This window comes from Amblyomma mixtum, chromosome 7, assembly GCF_055824585.1.
Source record: "Amblyomma mixtum isolate Tamu chromosome 7, ASM5582458v1, whole genome shotgun sequence".
Classification (NCBI taxonomy): domain Eukaryota; kingdom Metazoa; phylum Arthropoda; class Arachnida; order Ixodida; family Ixodidae; genus Amblyomma; species Amblyomma mixtum.
Window position 1 is genome coordinate 46833714 of NC_143018.1, and position 16404 is coordinate 46850117.

At 44.9% G+C, this 16404-nt stretch overlaps 1 protein-coding gene across 2 annotated transcripts in view; it reads left to right on the top strand.

The window, feature by feature from the left end:
- The first annotated feature begins 628 nt into the window (after window positions 1-628).
- The window catches only part of LOC149335914 (solute carrier family 22 member 6-like), a 57470-nt gene continuing 41694 nt past the window's right edge, over window positions 629-16404 (top strand). The window contains exons 1-3 of one of the 2 annotated variants that reach the window (XR_016284547.1): window positions 629-816; window positions 11275-11593; window positions 14633-14855. The gene's annotated coding sequence lies outside the window, so the exon portion shown is untranslated. Of the gene's footprint in view, window positions 817-11274; window positions 11594-14632; window positions 14856-16404 lie in introns of those variants that run through there. The other variant, XR_016284548.1, reaches the window with a different exon arrangement.

Sequence of the window (16404 nt, forward strand, 5' to 3'; positions counted from 1 at the left end):
TCTTGATTGCATTGCACGTTGCTGACGCTACGCCAGCCGAAGCGTGGCTTAGAAGGCCACGTGGCACCTGCGCCCTCAAAGTGATGCGATTTGGCGGACCACGTGGCTGAGCGCTCTCGGCGGGCGCGGGGTTTCTTTTGCTGATATACAGCACCGTCGGAAATCGCATTTTAGGGATTCTAATAACTGCTATGACCATTACTAATAGCGACCCGCAAATCTCTTAATCCAACGGAGTGTCCAACTCTAATAGTTAAAAAGTTAACTTTTAGAATTCAGTTATAATAGCTGAAGAGATTCATCCGTTTTCTGGTGTCGGCCAACACCGGTATTACTATGCCGCGAAAGCCATACTGTTGTCTCAAAAAGACTTTTAAAAATTAGCGGTGAGCTCTTTGGCACGAGGCAGTGCTGAAACTAAGAAACATCGATGAAGTGAACAGCTTTCTCAGGACATTTTTACTGAAACATTTTTCAATAATATGACCATTAATAGGTTGCCGAATGTTAAACCGAGGGAGCAGCTTCCTTGACTGCAAATACCGTTTTCGTGGTTTTAAACAAATATGCTGTTTCACCTTGCAAGTAAAGCATCGGAAACGTATCGATGTGCAGCTAAGGTATACATCCACAGCAGAGACGCCGCATGAAAACCTTCACGATAGTTAGAGTAGCTTTTTCTCCCTGGCGAGTTATCACGGTGCTTTCATTCACTGTGCCTTCCTTCTCTCAGGAGTTCATCATCATCATCAGCCTGACTACGCCCACTGCAGTGCGAAGGCCTCTCCCATGTCTCTCCATTTAACCCTGTCCTGTGTAAGTTGCGGCCATCGTACCCCCGCAAACTTCTTGATCTCATCCGCCTGCCTAACTTTCTGTCGCCCCCTGCTACGCTTGCCTTCTCTTAGAATCCACTCCGTTACCCTTAATGACCAGCAGCGGTTATTTTGCCTTCGCACTGCATGCCCTGCCCAAGCCCACTTCTTCCCCTTGATTTCGACTAGTATCTCATTAACCTGCCTTACCATGAGTTAAGGTGCGAACAAAAGTAAACGGATCACGCTGTAGCCTTCTAACATTTTTCACACTTTACGTGACTTTCTCATGGGCAAATAATATTGTTCTTTGAAAATTGGATGTCGCTGTATTAGAAAGACCACCGAGAGAGGACGACACAACAAGACCACCGCTCTCTGTGGGCTTCCTAATCCAGTTTTCAAAGAATGAGGGACTAACTAGCCCAGCACAAAGTTCTACTCAAATAATATTTCTTCATGCGCGATAGGGAAGGCGTGATCACACTTAGAACAGAATTGTGTGCTCTCGTACCTGTACTTACTGGTTGCTAGCTGGTTTAGCTACACTCTTTTTGTTTCACCCGCCCCAGAATTGGTAAGTCCTGTATTCCGCAAAGTAAGTGACCAGTAACCTTGGCCAGTATTTTGTTAGTGTTGTGGGAACTTGCAACCTGGAGAGTATATCCAGACGCCATGCTTTAAGTGAAGCCTACCCGCATAGCTTCGCCACTCATCGAAGGGCTTAAGTTCCTCCGTTTCTGAGGCATTCCTTCAATCAAAGAGAGCGCTTGCTCTTCAGTAGTGTTCAGTGTTCCTGAGTAATCACAAGTACCTTTGCTCCGCAGGTCAGATTCTGACCCCCCTCTTCACCCTTTTCAATTAAATAGCTTCAGCTCCTTACACGAGAGAAGTTACGCCGTCTTTCTAAGTGATTTGTTCGCTAAGTACTGTTGCCCGCAGAGCCTGCTGATCATGATGCAGTCGTGCATACTGAGGGCGCATCTAGTTAATATTTTTCGTTTTCTAAATTTAATTTGCAGTGAGCTGAGAAAAGTTTCTTTAAAATGTCACTCTTCTGGTTTCTGGCATTGTTCAAGAGTTCAAGCTGTTTGGCGAGTTGGTCATACATGGTTAAGCAAACGTACTAAAGTAAAGGACTAAAGTAAAGGCCATCCTTGTTGTCTTCTCGTCCGCGTTTTTTTGCGCAGTACCCTTGCTTAACCATGTTTCAGAAATTAATCTTAGAAATGCAGTTACTTCCTTTCTACTGCGGTTTCTTTGTGTAGCATTCCGGTATGCGTGGAGTCAGCGCCGTCTTTGTGTCACTCTTTTCTCGTTGTCCTCGTTGTGTAGCGTTGTTGCAAAGATTATGAATCGGTACCAACTCGCCCAGACTTCCATTCTTCTAAATAAACACATATTATCAATACTTTCACTAGTACTATTACTGCGCCTTCCTGGAGTCCGACATTGTACTGAATTTTTGCAACTGCTTCTGCGTTCATTTCGCTACTATTAAGAGGCACAATTCATACACGAAAAAAAAATACGTATCGGACACTCTATCAACGGATACATGAGTTCAGGTGTTTTAGAACGGTACGCGGGCTCTGCAGTAGAAGACGATGAAGAACACCTGCCGCTACACTGTCAACAGCCGGCGTTCCTGTTCTCCGAGGAAAACAAAAACAACGCTCCTGTTCGGAAAGAGCCATGGCCAAAGGCAAGAAAGCAAAGTCTCCGGGCAAAGCAAAGAAGGGCAAGGATGGCGGCAAGGCTAAGCCTGGAAGCAAAGGGTCGTCCCCCGGGAAGGCGCCGTCCGCTAAACCCAGTAAAGCGCAGTCCTCCACACAGCTGACCACCGGCTCGACCCAGGACATCACCGCGGGTAGCACGGCAGCTTTGACAGGTGGCTACTCTGGAACCGCTACGCCGGAACCTGGACTCTTCAAGCCTGTGAGCCGCCCCATGCTGCCGCCTTTGGTTCTGCCCGCAGACCACAACCTGACGCTCACACGACGGCCCTCTCCCATCGTTGTCTGGGACTGGTAAGCGGGATTTGCCGAGTAGCGTCAGAAAGCGTGATGATACTCCCGTGTATAAAGCACCGGTACATATATTGACCCGTAATTTGCTGAGATCATGTACAACATTCTCGGACAAAATTTTGAAAATTGAAAAATTGTAAGGGACTGTTATAGAAATATTGAATGTAATGGTCCAATTTTTTGATATGCAGCAAAATTTTTCTTGTAAGGAGTTTTTATAGACCGCACACATAGACGCATTCATGACACTTAAAAGCGCTTCTAAGTGTCGTGAATGTGTCTCCCTGGTGTCCTAACCCTTTCGCGCAGTTAACTCTTCAGAAATGAGCCAACTATCTCGGCAAATCCTTTTGCAACTGTTAGGCTAAAAGAACAGTCACATGAGTGCTTCCACACTTGAAAAATCAATAGCAGTTCGGATAATTTTCTCTTGAATGATGGCGAGCAACGCACAAGTATTTAGGCAATCATCTCAGAAGCAGGATAGAAATCATGAAATTGGTCAGTATATTGCCTCTCCAATTGGAAGTTCCATATTCTTGAATCCTTGCAGTGAACATGGAGTATTCACATTCCTTAGAAGCCTACACAAATCCACTGCGGCAGGCGTAGGTTAAATTAAGGCCGAGCCTATTATTGCTGCTGCCGATCTAATTAGCTTGCCCTTGCAGCATATATGTAACAACGCGTTAGTCCAAGTTGTTTTTCCAGATGTTATGAAAATTGCCAGAGTGGTTGTTTTACACAAAGGTGGCCCTTATGACAATATAAACAACTACAGACCTATATCTGTACTCCCTTTGTTTTCTAAACTGCTGGAATATTTGATAAAAAACAGACTGTAAGTTCTTTGACGACAGACAAATTTTTGCTAACGAACAGTTCGGCTTTCGTGAGAAGAAGTCAACAGAAATGGCATTGCTTAGTATAAAGGAAAAAATATTTTCTAATATGGATGAGAAACAATCCACAGTTCGACTTTTTTTAGATTTCAGGAAGGCATTTGATTCAGTTAAACATGATATTTTATTTTATAAGCTACCGTTTTATGGCGTTCGAGGAGTTGCCTTTAATCTGATCCGTACTTATCTTTCCGGTCGCGTGCAGTATACATGTTTTAATGGTCATCAATCACAACCTGGCCAATTAATATACGGTGTTCCACAATGGTCTATTTTGGGTCCAATATTTTTCATTCTTTACATCAATGATATAATAGCCATCCCTCGAACTCCCACAATAACTTTATATGCAGATGATACCAGTGTATATTTTCCTGGTATGCATCTTAGTAATATTCAGGCTGAGGCAAATGCATGGTTACAAGAATTGTCTTTATGGTTGAATATAAATAAACTAGAGTTAAATGTTAATAAAACAAAGCTTACTGTATTTAAGGCACGTAACAATTCTGATAACAGTGAAATTAAGCTTACATTCAAAAATAGCGTAATTGAGCGTGTTTCTTCCTACAAATTTTTAGGCATCATCTTTGAAGAACACTTGAGTTGAACCCTGCATATTAATAAGATTCATGCCAGCATATCAAGGTCATTATGTGTATTATATAAAATTCGAGACCTTGTTCCGAAATGGCTGAAGTGGCAATTATATTATACCCTAATTCAATCACATCTTCATTATTGTTTACTTGTTTGGGGATCTACAACGAAAACTAACCTCACGAGGCTAATAACATTAGAGAAAAAAGCAATACGATATGTCGAAAACCTTGCATACAATGATCATACAGGTTTGTACTTCTCAAAGCATTCGATTCTAAAAGTCAACGAATTATTTGAGTTGAAACAGCTTTCTTATGTGTTTAACGATTTCAAACATCATCCCATTAAATATGTTCAATTAAACTCTAGTAGTGACGCGCCTTATAAATTACGTCACGTCAGTTACAGAGTACCACTCGTCAGGACTAACTATGGAACCGAAATGCTTTCATATTTAATTCCCAGTCTTCTAAATAAACATACACAGGCCATAGAAATTATTCAGAAATCTGTTTCCCAAAAGTATTTCAATAGAAATGCTAAAGCTTACCTCCTTTCTCGCCCGAATGATTAAAGGGTTGTTCACGCAGAAATTCTTGATGTCCCTGTTTTTCTGTCAACTCTGTGAATTCTCGTGTTTTTCTTATTGTGATGTGCCTTGTAATTATTTACTTTATAATTATGTCACTGCAAAAGTATGCACCTTCCTCCTAGTTTTACCTTGTATAATTATGTTTTTTTTTTGTAATGAGAACGTATGAAGTTCTTGCTTCTTTTGCCACTTGTCCTGAGCATTGTGTCGGGTGCTTGGGCCCCGGCAGGCAGAGTGCATCTGCCTTTTTTCCTTGTATCCGTCACCTTGTCTGAAATAAAGATCTATCTATCTATCTATAACATAACTTATTGCAACCACTGAGCTTAGCCTAGAGTTATTTGCAGCAGTTCCTCGAGGTCCGATAGTTTTCTGTGCGGATTTACGTTCATAAATTTTTTTTCCAACTTAAACCAACCCGAGACAGGAGATGTAATGTTTCGGCAAAGTTTGATTCATATGAAAAACCAGAAGTGCGTTCATGCGAAATGTATTTTGGTGCTCGCATATTTTAGCTCCTCAATTTTCAGTATTAATCCATTTTCGAAATTCTTATCATTGTCTACTACCCCGTGCTGCCTCTGTAGAAGCTTCGCGAATAAACGTTGCACATAGACGGTAGGTAGATGGGCACCCTATAGAGACCGTTTGACAGTTCTAAGTGCCACGGTTCTAGCTTTGTCACAATACAAAAAAAAGATTATTAATCGGTTCTCTTTCCTCGTTATTCGATGACAGGAGCGACGTCTGGTTCTTCCCCGTGAGCGTTCTCGCCCTGGCGCTGGTCGTTATCTGCATGATCGGCCTGTCGCTGTACATGCAAGACTCCGAGCTGATGGGTGAGGCGGACAACTACACCGGCGTCAGGAACACGACTGCGTCTAATGAGGCAGCAGCCTTCACCGGTTCCAATCTGCCGGTAACCTTCTCCGAGGACGACAAAACGAAACCGACCTCGACGAAAACATCGGACGCATCAATGTCGTCCGGACCAGAGGGGCCAACGAAGATTAGTCACACTGATATAGCGGAATCTGCCACACCTTTTACACCCACAGGTGAAACATCAGAGGCGATGCTTACGGCACAGGGGACCGAAGATGTACCCGCAACAGCAATTGAGGCGACGCAGGACAGTTCCAAGGATTCTACGGGAGGCTCGGTGTTAGAAACCGAAGACAGCATGGGAGACATAAAGTCCACGGGCTCAAAGCTATAGGCGCCAGACTCAGACAAGCAGAGAAGCTGACTGATCGTGTGTGAATTATTGATGCGAAAAGACGAGAGACTGGAGAAATGGTAGTCAGTCCCCATCATTGTCTAGCCTCAATTACGGCACGTTGAAAGGGGTACTCACAAGACCCGAGCATTCGTTCTTTTAGTCCGAGTTCATTAAATGTTTTTTGCTCGTAAAAAGATAAACAAACTTAGTATTACTGTTATGCGAGCCGCTTAGTTCCGGAATTAGTGCCGTCCTGGTACGGAAATTTATTGTACCTAGTTTCGAAAGCTTTCTGCAACATCAAGACCAGTCAAATAACACTGTGAAGTTTGCGTACAGTTCTTTTTTTTTTTTCGAATGCATTCGGCTCTGTAAACGATGTGATCACGAGCTGTAAGTTCTTGAAATGCGCTGTTGCACTGATGTTTTCCGCAATTCATTTTTTTCCGCGTACTTGCGCTCACTGGAAGAAGCTTCCCAAGAATATTGCCCAATGTAATATGTGTACAGACTGGCAGTCGCTCTTATCATCCAATATGCGGTAGAAATATATCACACCTTTCACATTTTCTCGTTTACGTCGCACTGCATTTAAATGCAAAACAGTAAAAATTTCCTACTTTGTGAATTTTTCTACTACGGCGCCGGAATGCCTGCTGTTCTGCGTGGGATTTTCGGTGTTGCGTTTTCTTTTTTTTTGTGCTTTGTTGCTACCAGTTCATATTCAGGCATATGCTTTTGTACAATGTCTCCCTTCGGTTCTTCCCGCTGCCGTCGAAGTGGTTCATCTTTTCTCTATTCTTCTTTTATGGCTTCAGTGTGCTGAGATAAGACGGGCTTGCAAAACATCATTACGGGTATTTTGAAGGTACTTATTACCCTTTAGACTGGTGTCTAAACACACTATCTGCGAAATGCAGAGATAGATGTACCGTCTGCGTTTTGTAAATATGCTGCCAGCAGCTTGAGTCCCGAACACAAGCAGATAAGCAGAACGCCGTAGGCGCTATGCAATTGTGCGTTGGGAACGGGTACAAAGGTTGGTTTGGTTTATGGGGTTTAACGTCTCAAAGCGACTAAGGCTATGAGAGGCGCCGTAGTGGAGGGCTCCGGAAATTTCGACCACCTGGGGTTCTTTAACGTGCACTGACATCGCGCAGTACACGGGCCTCTAGAATTTCTCCTCCAAAGAAATTCTAGCCGCCGCGGCCGGGATCGAACCCGCGTCTTTCAGGGCAGCATCCGAGCACCATAACCGCTGAGCCACCGCGGCGGCTGGTACAAAGGTTGTGCAGTGCTTTTCGTGAATGGTTCTTCAACACTGCACACATCCCCGGACCCTGAGCGAGTGTGAAGCGCTTGAAAATATTCTCCCCTTGGGTAAATTAAAATTAGCTCACCTGTTCTCTGTGGGGAACGAACTAAATTACCATGAAAAGCCAGCAGACAAAAATTCTTTTGACTTTCGTGTCCGGCACATTTTTGTGGTTCTTTTCACGCGGTCGGTGCTTTGGTAGTGCTTTAATCGGAGCCATAACACGTGTCCTTCCGCTGCCATGTTTTCACCGATTTCTTCAATTCGACTTAGTATGTGTATGTTCCACACCTTTTTTGCCGCCGAGGTGGCTTAGTGGTTATGGTGCTCGGCTGCTGACCCGAAAGACGCGGGTTCGATCCCGGCCGCGGCGGCTGAATTTCCTTGGAGGAGAAATTCTAGAGGCCCGTGTACTGTGCGATGTCAGTGCACGTTAAAGAACCCCAGGTGGTCGAAATTTCCGGAGCCCTCCACTACGGCGTCTCTCATAGCCTTAGTCGCTTTGGGACGTTAAACCCCTTAAACCAAACCAAACCAAACCATATTTCTGTTTTTATTTATTCGAGGAATGTGCCGCTAAGCAAAGCTTTATAAACGCTAGCAAGAGGAAAATCATTTATCAAGAGCATAACTGTTTTCTAGGTTTAGTTGTAGAACCCATTTATCGCCATCATAAAAACCCCTCTCAACCAAATATTTCTGTTCTAGCGGACTTCGGCTATGAAAGGTTGCCTCCCAGCGCTTATAGGTCGGATCAGCATTGCTGACCAAGTCTGGGCTTTCTTGACATTCCAGAACTGTGAAATAGTACGCTAACTGCTCCACAGAACGGGCAGGATGAATCGTATGTGTCTGGATACCATTTGCTCATTAAGTAGGGAGTGGGCGGAGTATTAGTTTGTAGTGGCCTGATTATGTCTTCTTCAAATATTCTAATGCTTCTACGAGGAAGAAGATGAACGGGAACGGGGACATAGGGGCATGTCGCAAGGAGTGCAACTGAGCTCGCCAAGAAATTCACGAGACGATAAGATAACACTTATGTTCAATGCAAAATATTCATAGTAATATTCGCGGTTGCAGCGTACGTTAACGCGCCTTTCTGAGGAAACGTTCAGTTAGTGTTCGCTGGCGCAGGACTAATGATTTAGATTCGTCTGGAAGGAACGAATCTGGGCGAAGTGGGGAAGGTGGCGTTTCCTTTGATGCATCAAAGTGTGTCACAACACCTACGGTCTCCGTCCGAGCACCTCCCAAGCGTCTAAGCACAATCAAGCATCGTCAACTCATAGCAGTCTTCAATTAGCCCGACTTAGCCCTTGGCCGTATTGCCATGCTTTCCAATCAGAGGCTCGTGCCGACATTTCGTGCTTCGGAGGCAAGAAGAAGAAGACGTATGATCCTGAGGCACGATGGCCGTTGTGGCTCAGATCCTGCCCGGCGCCCTCCTGTCCGCCGTCATCATGTGGCTCAGATCTTACACAGCAGAGGGCGCCGTATTAGAGGAAATTCACGACTTGATCGGTGCATTTTTGGGGCCATCCGGCGACCACAGCCAGCGATATGCCAGCGCCGAAAGCACACACGACGAGGACCGGGCCTTCGGAAACGGGACGAGTAAGCTCCACGTGGTTACGCTCACGCATCTTATAGTTTAGCGTGGTCCCCATCGGGATTATACCAAGGTTATGAAAAACCGCAATCCTGAGTTAGACCATTGCTTTGTTATTCACTGCCACTTGTGTCCTTGGTCCATAGTCGGTGTTCTGGCGAGTTTGGATTTGGAATCAGTAACATTACTACAGTTCAGCTTTGTCTTACAATCAGAAATCAGGGCATTTACTTTCACTCCGGACTGAGGTTTCTCCGAAGCAAAAGCTTGCGATGTCATGCATATTTCAATCCTATCAGTTACTGTCATCATGCTTGGGGCTCGAAATGTGAAACCTGAATGTCATGTCTGCTTTCTAAAGGCCCATCTCCATGGACACATCCGAGGCGCACCAGCGCAGCGCTTACGCGCCCAGCGCCACACCGCGACAAGCGTCGGAAAACGTATGCAACTCGATGACCTGTCGCTGCTACCGCGTTCAGCTCGGCTCGGCGAAGCAAACGGCACGAAGGGCCGTACCAGATGCCGAGAGAACTTCGTTCTCTGATTGGTTACACCGACCGCAAACCAGCGGCGACTTCCGGCGCCGGCGCGAGCAAGGCGCGAGCGAGGCGCGAATATCTGACATGGACAGATATTTGCCAAGCGCCAGCGCCGGCTCGCGTCGGCGCGTCGCGCATGCGCAGACCGGCTCCGGCGTACGCTGGTACGCGTAGGCGCTGCGCTGGTGCGCCTCGGATGCGCCCATGGAGATGGGCCTTAAAGGAAAAGAAGAGCACTTATTGTTACACTGCTCAAATGGTAAATTTATTACCTCGTTGTAGGCTTCTTCGTGTACGTGCCACTTTTGACTATCGCTTACTGCACTACCGTAGGTTCTCGCCTCGATGCACTTTCGACTTTCTGGAAAACCTTGCTAACTTCAAGCCGTAAGAAAAAAACATTTTCAAGAGAAGTAAACGTGAATGGACGTTCCAGTAAATAATCATCGCAAAGAATCCAGCTATTTTTGCAGCCCCCGTAAAAAATTTCAAGTTGTCTTTTTATCAAAGTAGCTCAGTCTTTTATTTCCTTCCGTATGGGAGCAAAGTCGACAGTGTTTACTCTTTATTGTGCTTTTATTCATTAAACGTTGCATGGGGTATACTGTCCATGTGGCTTACCTATTTGCTTATTTTGTTTCATTTTCGCTGCGCCCAAAACTCGCCGTTGTTTCCTTTGTAATTAGTAATTACGCAGGTTTTCATCTGGGGCCCATTCCCTGTAGTGCATTAGAAAAATAAGCTTTAATTCATTAATTATTTCATTGAAATTCATTTTACTTGTCCAATAAGGGGAAGCTTTGGGCCAGTTGGTCAGACATGTTGGGGAGGAGGGATAACCGCAAACTTGACAGGACTGAAGATCGAGAAGAGGACAGGACGAGCGGTAACTAGCAACTGAAGTTTATTGAAAAAAGACATGTTGCAGCAAAGGTTGCATCTGCGCATAGCGTACGGGAACTAAGATAGTGACACGTGGAACACACAAGATAATTAATGATATACATCGAAACGAACAAGAAACGAACAAAAAACAAAGAAATTCCCGTCACAGGTTTAACAGAAACCGGGTCTCTTTATCTAAAAGCGCCACGGAAGGCTCACTCACACACATATCAAGCCCAAGTTTGCGCATGTGTGCCGCTCGTCCTGTCCTCTTCTCGATCTTCAGTCCTGTCAAGTTTGCGGTTATCCCTCCTCCCCAACATACTTGTCCAATCCACGGCCTCAGAAAGCAGTCTATAAACCGCTATTGTTTCCGGTCCTTATGGGTCCTGTTTTTTTTTTCGCAGACAAAAGAGGACCCTTAATAGAAAAATAAAAAACAAATGAACGTAAGCATATTCAAGGGAGGCATTTGTTTCATCCTTCTAACCTGACCCGCCATGGTGGCTCAGTGGCTATGGTGCTCGGCTGCTGACCTGAAAGACACGGGTTCGATCCCGGCCGCGGCGGCCGAATTTCGATGGAGGCGAAATTCTAGAGGCCCGTGTGTTGTGCGATGTCAGTGCACATTAAAGAACCCCAGGTGGTCGAAATTTCCGGAGCCCTTCACTACGGCGTCTCTCATAGTATGAGTCGCTTTGGGACGTAAAATCCCAATAAACCAAACCTTCTAACTTGATTTGTATTTCAAATCAGTTTGCCAGCTGTTACCCGGAAAGACCATCCACGAGCGGCTCTCCAACGCGCTGTCTACGAGGGGCCCCCTCCAACAGCCTTGGGCCTGGTTCCTCGCCAAGCTGTTCAGCGAAGGTCCAGGGTGCAGGCCTGAAAACGTGTCTCTTCCGGGGGCCACCTTGCACGAGAGGTTCTTGCGCGCGATGCGCCGCACGAAATGGCCGCATCGACTGGACGACTTCTTGCATGAGCTCTGTGCTAGCGAATGGCTGCAGGACCTCCAGTCTTCAAGGATGAATATTCTCCTGTTGCCATTCCTGTTGAGCTTCGCCATGAGCAGGTGAGCTGGCCTTCGATGAGCAGCACAGGAGGATACGTAGTGTAATATCAAGCCCGAAGTGCGAGTATTCGTCGCCCCCACTGTTCGTACACACAATGCACTGTCACTACTTTCTTAAAGGGAAGCTGAAACGGTTTTTTGAGAATTCGAGGTTATTCAAGAATTCGAATCTAACAAGCTTCTAGATAAATCATGCAAAGTATTTTTGCACTTGCATTTAAAATGGTGACATAATCGTCGATTGAAACCATGACAATATTCAGGCTTCTCCTCACTACGTTGGAGGAGTGCGAGGAAACTCGGCAGTGACGTCATTATCGCCGAAACTTCAGACGTCCGCTGCTTACGCCTGCATGCTGCTGTTCGTCGTCAGATGGCGGCAAACAATGAATTGTGAGCTTCACCTTCAATGGCATCGGTTTTCTTCAATGGAATAACCCTTCCTTCGCTGGAAACGTAGTGCCGTCATACGTGACGTCATTATCGGGGCCTCTGTCCGTCGCTGTGCACTTCAGTGAAGCCTGAACGCCGACGCCGACTTTATTCGGCGATTACGCCACCATTTCAGATGCTAGAGCAAAACAATTTCACAGGCTTTACCAGCACATTTCGCACATTCGGCAATCTTAAACTCGTGAAATTCTAAAACCGCTTCAGTTGCCCTTTAATGCCACAATGACAACGGCAGTTCGGTCATCATAAATGTTACTTACTCTCGAACAGAGCTTCAACAGGACATTCTAGCAACAGAAACAGCCAGATGCTTGAGAGAAATTATCTGAATATGAACTTGAAGCGGTGATTCCAGGACGTATTTGGCAGCTTTAAATATAATGATCGATGTATTCGAGACGCTTATTTGTTGGTTACGTTAGCAGTTAAAGCACGCAGACACTTAGCGCGAAAAGAAATCTTTTTCCAAGCGCATAAGTTTGGACCTCTGTAGCGAAGATAAGGTTTCTGTTCTTTCACTCCTCTGGCGCAGTTCTGAAGCAAAGAAAAAGGGACTAACACTTATGACATGTTCATATGCTTTCCTTGTCGGCCAAGTAGAAACAATGTGGAACATACAAATTATATATGGACTGTACCAACAACGCATACGTAAAAACAATATTCATACGGACTCCGCATTACGTCATGCACAACATATGGAAATCATGCGGAAACCGTTCGGGATAGAATGTGTAAACCACAAAAAGAAACAAAGTCTATAGATTGCCGCATATACTTTTCGTTTTATATGGCATCCATATTTTCAAAGTTCCATACGCGATCCTCATACTCTTCGTTCCAGTGTACGGCCCTTACGCCCACGCAGTTCTCACTTGCGAATTAGTTTTAATTATAGATAAAAAATATTTTGTGTCACAGATTCCTCGAACTGCTCGAACGTTTCCCACTAATTGCAGGGACGTGTTCTAGAGTAATCGGGTAATCGGTGAGGAATCGGGTTCAATAATGAAATGCCGATTTTGTCTGTAATAATATAGGCGCAACTGTCAAAAGGCGCCGATATTCAGACATCACTATATGGGAGGCTTCCGGTCCACAATTGACTTAAATCTTATGAATGTTGTAACAAACGCAGGGCTGCTTTTCTTCGACTCGTGAATTTAAGAGATTTGCGCATGCGGTGGGCATGCGCTAGTATATGCACTGTACCAGGCATGTGCGGTTTGATAGGACAAATAAAACAAAAAGTAGCCGCACGATATATCCTTGGCATTCCAACAATACGAGCAGGTTACACGGTCGACGCGCTGCAAAACTAGAGGGGAGCTTCACTGCAGACAGCGAGGAAGGTGTCGGCGGGCAGTTCGACTCCGACGTGGCCACAACTGCGGGAAGAAACACGCATGGTACGCGTTGCGCTTTCCAACAGCGCTCGTATTAGAACTGAATCGTGGGACTCCTGAGCTGGGAACAACCTCTCGCTTCTACTCCATAAGTTTATCTAAGCTCTGAGATAACCCTGACGACACCAGCACCCGGGGTTTTTCTGCACCTTGTTTGTCTTAAACTATTTATTGTGGGCCTATTTTTATTTTATAGTTCACGGTCTCCTTTGGACTTCGCTCTTTTGCATGCTTCTGTGACTTATTGTTTGTTATGCATCGGTCCTGTGTTATTTTTTCCACAGCTGTTATTGGCAGCAATTGGCTGCCGTATGAAAAAATAAATAAAACAAATAAATTGCCGCATCATGAGATACTGTCTAAGTCGTTTGACCAGACTCGTTAGCCCTTTTTTACGGTTGAGGAACCGAATTGAGATCTGCGAAGCTCCGAATGACGGTCGGCTATATCTATAACTATGTGAAATTTCTGAACAAATTAAGAAAACATGAAACTTTTGGCTGTTGCAGTCCGTATTTCGCATTTTCAGGCGCATAAACTTTGTTGTTGATGCGCATCAAGGTTGCTAGTCAGCGCTGTGTCTCGTTCCTTGTCTTCCTTTGGCGTCATGCCGTGGCACTGTTGCACTGCAAATCTCGTCTGACCAACGTGCCCATCAGTTCATATTGTACAGCATAAACTTACTGCGGAGAATCCCGCAAAAATGCTTTGTTTTTCTCACTGTCCACAAATGTTCTTGTTTTAAGCGTAAAGAATCTTAAAGAAAGTGAAAATTTATCGCCCATTCTTCGGTATCTAAAAGCCAATGCAAAATTTACTACAGTGAACGTGCCGGACATTGTAGAGGTCCGACAAAATTCGACGTTAGGGCAGCAATTGTCCCTTTCAAAGGCACCGCAGCTTCGTGAACAAGTAATACTTTACAGATACTAAACTTCTAAAGCGCTGAACTTTTAAATCACCTTTTTGCCTATTTGTATCATCATTCAGGCCTACAATCAGCTGTGTATTAAAATTAAGTTTCTCTCTTTACTTTTCTTTTCATTATCCAAAAATAACACGATAAAGAATCAGCATATTAAACTTATATCCCTTGCAAGAGGCATATACTTAATCAGATCACCTCTGTTTCTCAAATTTCTTCCTAAAGCTCCCAAAAACGTTCTCCTTCTTTGCACAGGACAAGCATCCGGTACTGACGGCAAAATGCCAGGTCCGGGTCAAGTAATCCAGCGTTCAAGGCTCACCCAGTTCTGGCGCTCGTCTCCAGATAGCGCACTCCATCGGCCTGTTATCGCCACACCGGCGTTCGCAGATCTCAGCTTCTAGCGGCAACCGTCAGCGGAAGCAATAGGGCAGGGCTGCCATTGAAATGCGCGCCTCTGTATAATTTCTTACGAAAATTTTCTCCCCACTGCCAAAGATATAAATTCACGTTAAATGAAAAGAAACTCTCTGTGGGTACTTAGTCCGCATATCTTCCTTGCATTGACGCAGACGCTGATGCAAAATAAAAAAAAAACAGTTACAAGGCAACCATATGTGTCGGTGCTTTTAGAAGTGAACTGCGCCAAAAAAGGCACAGGCACAGAACCATAACGCATCAAACGTACTTCGTGAATGAATGTGTATCAAGAGTTAAGAATTAAAATAATCACTGCGCATACCCAGGCGCCACGCGCACAAAAAATGCTTTCCTCATTTTTTTAGACGCCAGGGTATGCGCAGTGAGTGATTTTTTTTTTATTTCTTCGATGCCTTTACTCTTAATACATGCTCATTTGCGAGTCAGCGTGGTCAGCGCATATCGTAAGTTGTTCTACCCCCTCTGGTTTTTTTAGTGCTGTTCACTTCTAAAAAGAATATCAAACCAACAAGCTTAGCTCGCCATTCTCCCTGTGTGTGGCAGCAAAACAGTGAACAGTACAGTGCAGTTTCTTTCTGCACGTATACTTGTGTTTGCTGGTTTCCTTTGCTATGCCGTCTACCGCACTTGAGGAATGTGTTAGAAATTAGGCCTTGTGCTACATATTAGGCCTTGTGTTAATTATTAGGTCTTCAAGCTACGTACCTGTAGGTTGAAGACCAAGCAAGAACACCAAATTATTGGGCTCTTATTGTTTCTTTTTTCGGTTCTATTCATAATGCTATCTATAATATGACCTTTGTTCTATTTGGCTACAAATTTTGTCCTGAGATCAGTTTGGGTGGCTACTTTTGGCTACATTTAGCTTGGGTTCTGACTACTTTTGCAATCTGCTCAGCGGCAACCCTGTCTCACGTCTATGTGATCAGCACGAAGCAAATCTGGCTGTCACGACCCTGAACGGCTGAAATGACATAGGAATCTCCGTATGTATGATATACCGAATCAAGAGTGAGAGTAGGGGCCGCACTCCGCCACACACACTTTATGGGTGGCCGTGATTGCAGCCATGTTGATGACGCCTCCTGACAGCCGACCTTTACTTGCCAAACAGAATACTAGCGGCAGTAATCTGGGAACAGCGATCTCTTCCGATCACATGATTCTAACCGGTGCCATGATGGCCGCTGCGTACAGCAGGCTGAAACTTTCTTTAACAAAAGGTTAGGCTGCTGTAAACTGTGAAAATATGCTATTCAAATAGCTGTTTGTCGATTTTCTGTGTCTTCTGTGCGTATTTTTGTTCAAGCATTCATGGGAGAAGCATGATGGCGTCATGAAGTCGACAAACCTACTGTCCGTGCCTCACCCTCACGAAGGCATCCTACTGGCTCCTGTGAATTGTGTCAACTTGGTGCATACATTGCTAATGATTTCCGCCAGCTGTCGCCATTGACACATGCCAAGCTAATGTGGCTGCTGCTCATCTTCGTCACCCGCTGGGCATTTAGTAATTCCAACTGCTGCCAACTATTGCCACCTGATGGATAGGTCATGAAAAGACAGGAAAGAATGGAGTTCGAAGA